The sequence below is a fragment of the Myotis davidii genome, unplaced genomic scaffold (genome assembly GCF_000327345.1).
Source record: "Myotis davidii unplaced genomic scaffold, ASM32734v1 scaffold555, whole genome shotgun sequence".
Classification (NCBI taxonomy): Eukaryota; Metazoa; Chordata; class Mammalia; order Chiroptera; family Vespertilionidae; genus Myotis; species Myotis davidii.
Genome location: NW_006286315.1, coordinates 1,458,658 through 1,464,384, shown reverse-complemented (window position 1 = coordinate 1,464,384; position 5,727 = coordinate 1,458,658).

The following is a 5,727-nucleotide window of genomic DNA, read 5'->3' as shown; positions in this document are numbered from 1 at the left end:
AAGAGCGTCAGGGAGGGCCAAACTGAGAAGGGAGCTTAGAGTAAAGATGTGAAGGAGTAAAGGAAAAGATGGGAATATGTGGGGGCAGAGCATTCCAGACAGAAGGAAAAGAGGGCACTGCAAGTGCAAGGGCCCTGGGGCACGAGTGTACTAGATGTGTTCAAGAAATAGCAAAAAGGCCTGTGTGCCTGGAGCAACATGAACCGGGGGAGGGAGTGGGGAGAAACGAGGACAGAGAGGTAGGTGACGGGCAGGCCCACAGGCTGTCAAATTTGAGTTCCTTCTATCATAACTCCATTTGTAGAGATATTGGGTACAAATTTTCAGTTATAAGACGAATAACTGATGGACCACCTACGGATATTGATGAAAGGAAGACAAGGAACAACTGAGTGCATAGCAGATGGCACATGGAGCCTAAATATCTCTGGAAAAACACTCAAGACACTGGGGCAAATAGTTGCTTCTGGGTGGAACAGGAATCAAGAGTGTGAAGTAGACTTAATTTTCACTCTACAGTATCTCCTTTTGCACTGTGTGAATGGCTTGTTAACCAGGCACATATATTATCTATTCAGAAAACTTTAGTGCATGTAAAATATTAGCCCTGTGCCTGATCGGCGTGGCTCAGTGATTGAGGGTCAACCTACGAACCAGGAGGTCACGGTTTGATTCTAGTCAGGGGACATGCTTGGGTTGCAGGCTCAATCCCCAGTGTGGGGTGTGCAAGAGGCAGCTGATCAATGATTCTCTCTCATTATTGATGTTTCTATCTCTCTCCCTTTCCCTTCCTCTTTGAAATCAACAAAAATATATTTTAAAATAAATAAATAAAATACTAGCCCGTGGCCTTACTCTGGAAGTTAGGATCTCCTCTAACCAGAGTCACCGGAGGGTCTGATAGCCCAACTCCTCCACCCACTTACTGGTCACCATGTTGTAGCCCTCCCCAAAATGGCATGTATTCCAGGCTCCAATATCCTCTCACCGCATTCTCACCTTGCTGCACTCGTGTTCACTGGCTAATCTTTGGGGAGAGTGATGTATTCTAGGGAGTGTTGGTCCTGCTCTCTACTGATGACTTTACCTCCAGTTCTGGCAACCCTGCAGCTCATGCTTGGCATAGATGCACAGTTGTGTACTGAATAGGGCCGGGCACAGATTTCTTCTGCAATTCCTGCTCTACCTGAGGACAAGGCCTCGTCTGATACATTTTGGGATTCCCCAAGCCCAGCAAGTATGGGTTCCAAGTGCAGCTCTGCCCCCCGGCCCCGCCCCGCCTTTTTTAAAAATCCTCACCTGAGGACAGATTGGGAGAGAGAGAAACATCGATCATACATGCCCCAGCCGAGGTTCGAACCCGAAACCCAGGCATGTACCTGATCAGGAATCAACCGGCAACCTTTCCCTGCACAGGACGGACATTCAACCAACTGAGCCACTTGGGCGGGGCAAGCTCAGCCCCTTTTTAACTCCAAGACTTTAGAAGTCACCCTACACTCTGGAATCCATTTCCTCATGTGTGAAAGGGGATCGCAACACCAACCTCCTACCTCGGGGTTGTGTAATGAAAAGCCTGCTCACAGATGCCAAGATCCCATAAGGAACCGTTTTTCTGACTGTGTTGTTTTGTAGGTGTGTGTGGTACACTAAGCAGGCTCATGTCGTAATGATAAAGTCTTCATATTAAATAACAATAAGGAGCATTTTTTTAAAGTAGAAAATCACAAAATGAAGTCCCATGTGCCTGATATAATAAAACATCCACCAGATTACATAGATAAGAATGTCCGTAGCAGCTTTATGCATGAGAGCCCCAAACTGGAGACAGCACATGTTCTGAGAGAGGAGAGTGCCTAAAGCAAGCATGCCGAACTCCGGCCCTCGGCTGCGTGCGGCCCACACTGAGTATTTTTGTGGCCCAGCCAATATAACGGTATGTAAGAAACATCTTAATAAAAATGTCTTAACTTAATTTTTACAATATCCTGTTATACGTAATTATTAATAACAAACTACAACGTTCGGTAATGACGGATTACTATAATCGTGTTGCATTCATTTCCCTTACGTGCCTTACTCGCAGGCACACCATTTCTCTCCAGTTATTCAGTGTCTGGTAAGTTAATGTTCAGGAAAAAATAATTTTTATTAAAATGTTCTATTATTTTATGTTAACAATTTCTCATTTATTTCAGCCCTTTGTATTCATTTTTCTATCGAAATAAACCTACGTTTCTATGAAAATTGAAGCTTTCGTTTTTTTTTCCGGCCCACATACACTTAAACCTTGTTTATTTGGCCCGTGTTAGCCTTTGAGTTTGACATGCTTGGCATAAAGGCTTTAGGCATACAATGAAATGCTCCTTGGCAATAAAAATGAACCAGCTACTGATACAAGGGACAGCATGGATGAATCTCAGACGCAATGAGTGAAAGATGCCAGACAGCAAAGGGAACATACTGTGTGGATGCTATTTATAGCGTTCAAAACCAGGAAAAATCAACCCAAGGTCATAGATAGCAGATCCATGGTTTCAGCGAGGGGTGGAAGCGGTGGTGGAGGCCAAGGGAGCCTTCTGAAGTATTGAAAATGACCTATATCTTGATCTGGGTGGAGGTTACACAGGTGCATCAACTCATAAAATTCTTGGAGACATACACTTAAGATTTGTACACTTTACTATAGATATACCTCTAGTAAAAAAATTTTATAGATAAATGTTTAAAAATTAGTATAGAGCCCTTGCTAGTTTGGCTCACTGGATAGACCATCGGGCTGGAGACTGAAGTGTTCCGGGTTCGATTCCGGTCAAGGGCATGTACCTTGGTGGCGGGCACATCCCCAGTAGGGGGTGTGCAGGAGGCAGCTGATCGATGCTTCTCTCTCATCCATGTTTCTGACTCTCTATCCCTCTCCTTTCCTCTCTGTAAAAAAATCAATAAAATACATTAAAAAAATAAAAATAAATAAAAATTAGTATAGAAACAGCAGACATCCAATGGGTCTGCTCAAAAACGAGCACTTCATTTATTTAAAATTATTTATGAAAACATTTGCTAGGTTTCAATACTTTAAGAATGCAAATTCTTGCCCAGGCAGCATAGCTCAGTGGTTGAGCATCAACCTATGAACGGTTGATTCCCAGTCAGGGCACATGCCCAGGTGGCGGGCTCAATCTCCAGTGTGGGGTGTGCAGGAGGCAGCCTATCAGTGTGGGTGTTTATCCAAGCCCCAAGTATTTCTTTACATCTTTACTATGTAGTATATATTCCCTAACTCATATGTAATACTGTTTTGCATATTTTTATAATTTATGGAAATTATATACTGCCACTTGCTTTTTTGCTTAACATCATCCCTATGACATTTATCCATCAATTCTATTCTGTTGATTGACACCTAAGTCGTTTTTAGGTTTTTCCATTATGAACACCGCTCTGAACACAGAGGAAGTCTTTATTATTCACTAAATTAGCGTATATTGCCTCTATTATGCGTCAGGCCCTTGGTTTTGACTCTTTTAATAACAATGACCTATCCCAGGTGTTACTATCCCCATTTTACTAATGAGTTATTCTTGCCTGCTCTACTCCTTCACCCCCACCCAGTCAACCTCAGGGCACAGTTGATTCTGCTTCAGGAATCTGGCTCAGCCCGGACCCTCACGACTGCCACCATCACTAACTAGTAGCTTTACCTCAACTCGGGAGCTTCCAGTTGGTCTCACTGCTTCCCTTCGGTCTCTGAGATGTATTCCACAAAGCCTCCTAGCCTCTCAAGACACTATCCTATTTAAAACCCCACACTCCACTGGTTTCCCACTGCTCTTAGGCTAAAACCATCATTCCCACCAGAGCCTCCAAGGCCCTCCTACATGGTCCCACCTCTCTGATTGCCTCTCAATCTCACCCCAGCACCTGGGCTGCACTGGTTCCTTCCTGTCCCTCAAACCATCCCGATCTCTCAGTCCTCAGGACTCGCACGCCTGCGGTTCCTTGTGTGGAACCCTCTCCCCCAGTTATTCCCCAGGTTAACTCTATGCTGCCTCCATCACTTCCCCCAGGAGGAAAATCCCCTCTTCATACCTCCTGTGGCATTTATCAACGAAGTAACCAATCCCTAACCGGTTTGGCTCAGTGGATAGAGCACTGCGTGCGGACTCAAGGGTCCCGAGTTCGATTCCAGTCAAGGGCATGTACCTTGGTTGCGGGCACATCCCCAGTGGGGAGTGTGCAGGAGGCAGCTGATCAATGTTTCTAACTCTCTATCCCTCTCCCTTCCTCTCTGTAAAAAATCAATAAAATATATATGTATTTTAAAAAGAAGTAACCAAATTATTTGTGCAGTTATCGTGTCCACTGTATGCCTCTCTTGGTAGAATGCAAATTTCATGAAAGCAAGTACCTGCTCACCACTGCGGTCACCCCACAGCCTAGCAGAGCCGGCATATGCGGCTTGTTTTGAACGAGTTAATGTCCCCAGTTCACAGGTGTGGAAACTGAAGCTCAGAGACACCGCGGCCCTCAGGCTGAGACCCATTCCAACCAGTCCCGGCTGAGCCACCTCCCCGGAGCCCCTCAGCGCAGTGCTGAACCCGTCCGCCCCCACCCGCCGGGGGCAGCGCGGGGCACTCTGGGATATGTAGTCCGGCCACTCCCAGCTCCAACAGCCGGGGCTCGCTTCTGGCGGGTGTGCCCCGGCAGAGCCTTTGGGGAAGACGCGGGAGGGCGGTGCCTAATGACGAGGGCGTATCTGGGGTGCGTCTCCATGGCCCTAGTCCCCGAGGCTGACCTTTACTGTGCACCTACCTTTTGTTTTCACTCCTCACCCGAGGATATGTTTTTCATTGATGGGAGGGGAGGGGGGAGGAGAAGGAAGAGAAAGAGAGAGAAAGAGATCAGTGGGCTCCCTCACTTATGCACCCCTGACCGGGAATCCCAGTAATCGAACCCGCGAACCTTCGTGCGCCCGTGCTTCTCAACCTGTAAGTCGCGACCCCTTTGGTGGTCCAACGACCCTTTCACAGGGGTCGCCTAAGACCATCCTGCATATCAGATATTTACATTACGATTCATAACAGTAGCAACATTGCAGTTATGAAGTAGCAACGAAAATAATTTTATGGTTGGGTCACAACATGAGGAACTGTATTTAAAGGGCCAGAAGGTTGATAACCACTGCCTAACGGTTAGGCCCTAACCACCTGGCCACATGGGCAGGGCTGGTGCCTGCTTCCCGGTGGGGCTCTCTCCCCAGCTCGGAGATTGAAGCTCCGGGAGGGAAGGTGACGTCCAGGCAATGACTTTCCTGCAGTTGCAGCCACCAGAGCAGAGGTGGGACTCCAACCTGGGCTGCCACCCGTCCTGGCTTCTGTTGGCAGGGGGTGCTGGGCACGCCCAGGCAGGGAAACTGGGCAGAGAGAATTCGCCAGCGAGGACGAGGGGAGAGATTCCCGTGTCGCTGAGTCAGGCCGCAGGTGCCTGGCTGTTATCACCAGCTGAGGAGCATGCTGAGGAGCTGGGGTCCTGGAACCAAAGGGTGGGTTCCAGTCTCATTTCCGTCACTTCCTAACCCCGTGGCCCTGCCTGGGTTCAACACTTAAACTCTGGAGCAGGGTTGGTTTCTTGTTTGTTTGACCTGTAGAGAGAATCACAGTACTTACAGGGTGTCCAAAATGTATACAGATTTTAACAGCTGGTAACTCAATTTTGAAAATGAAAAGT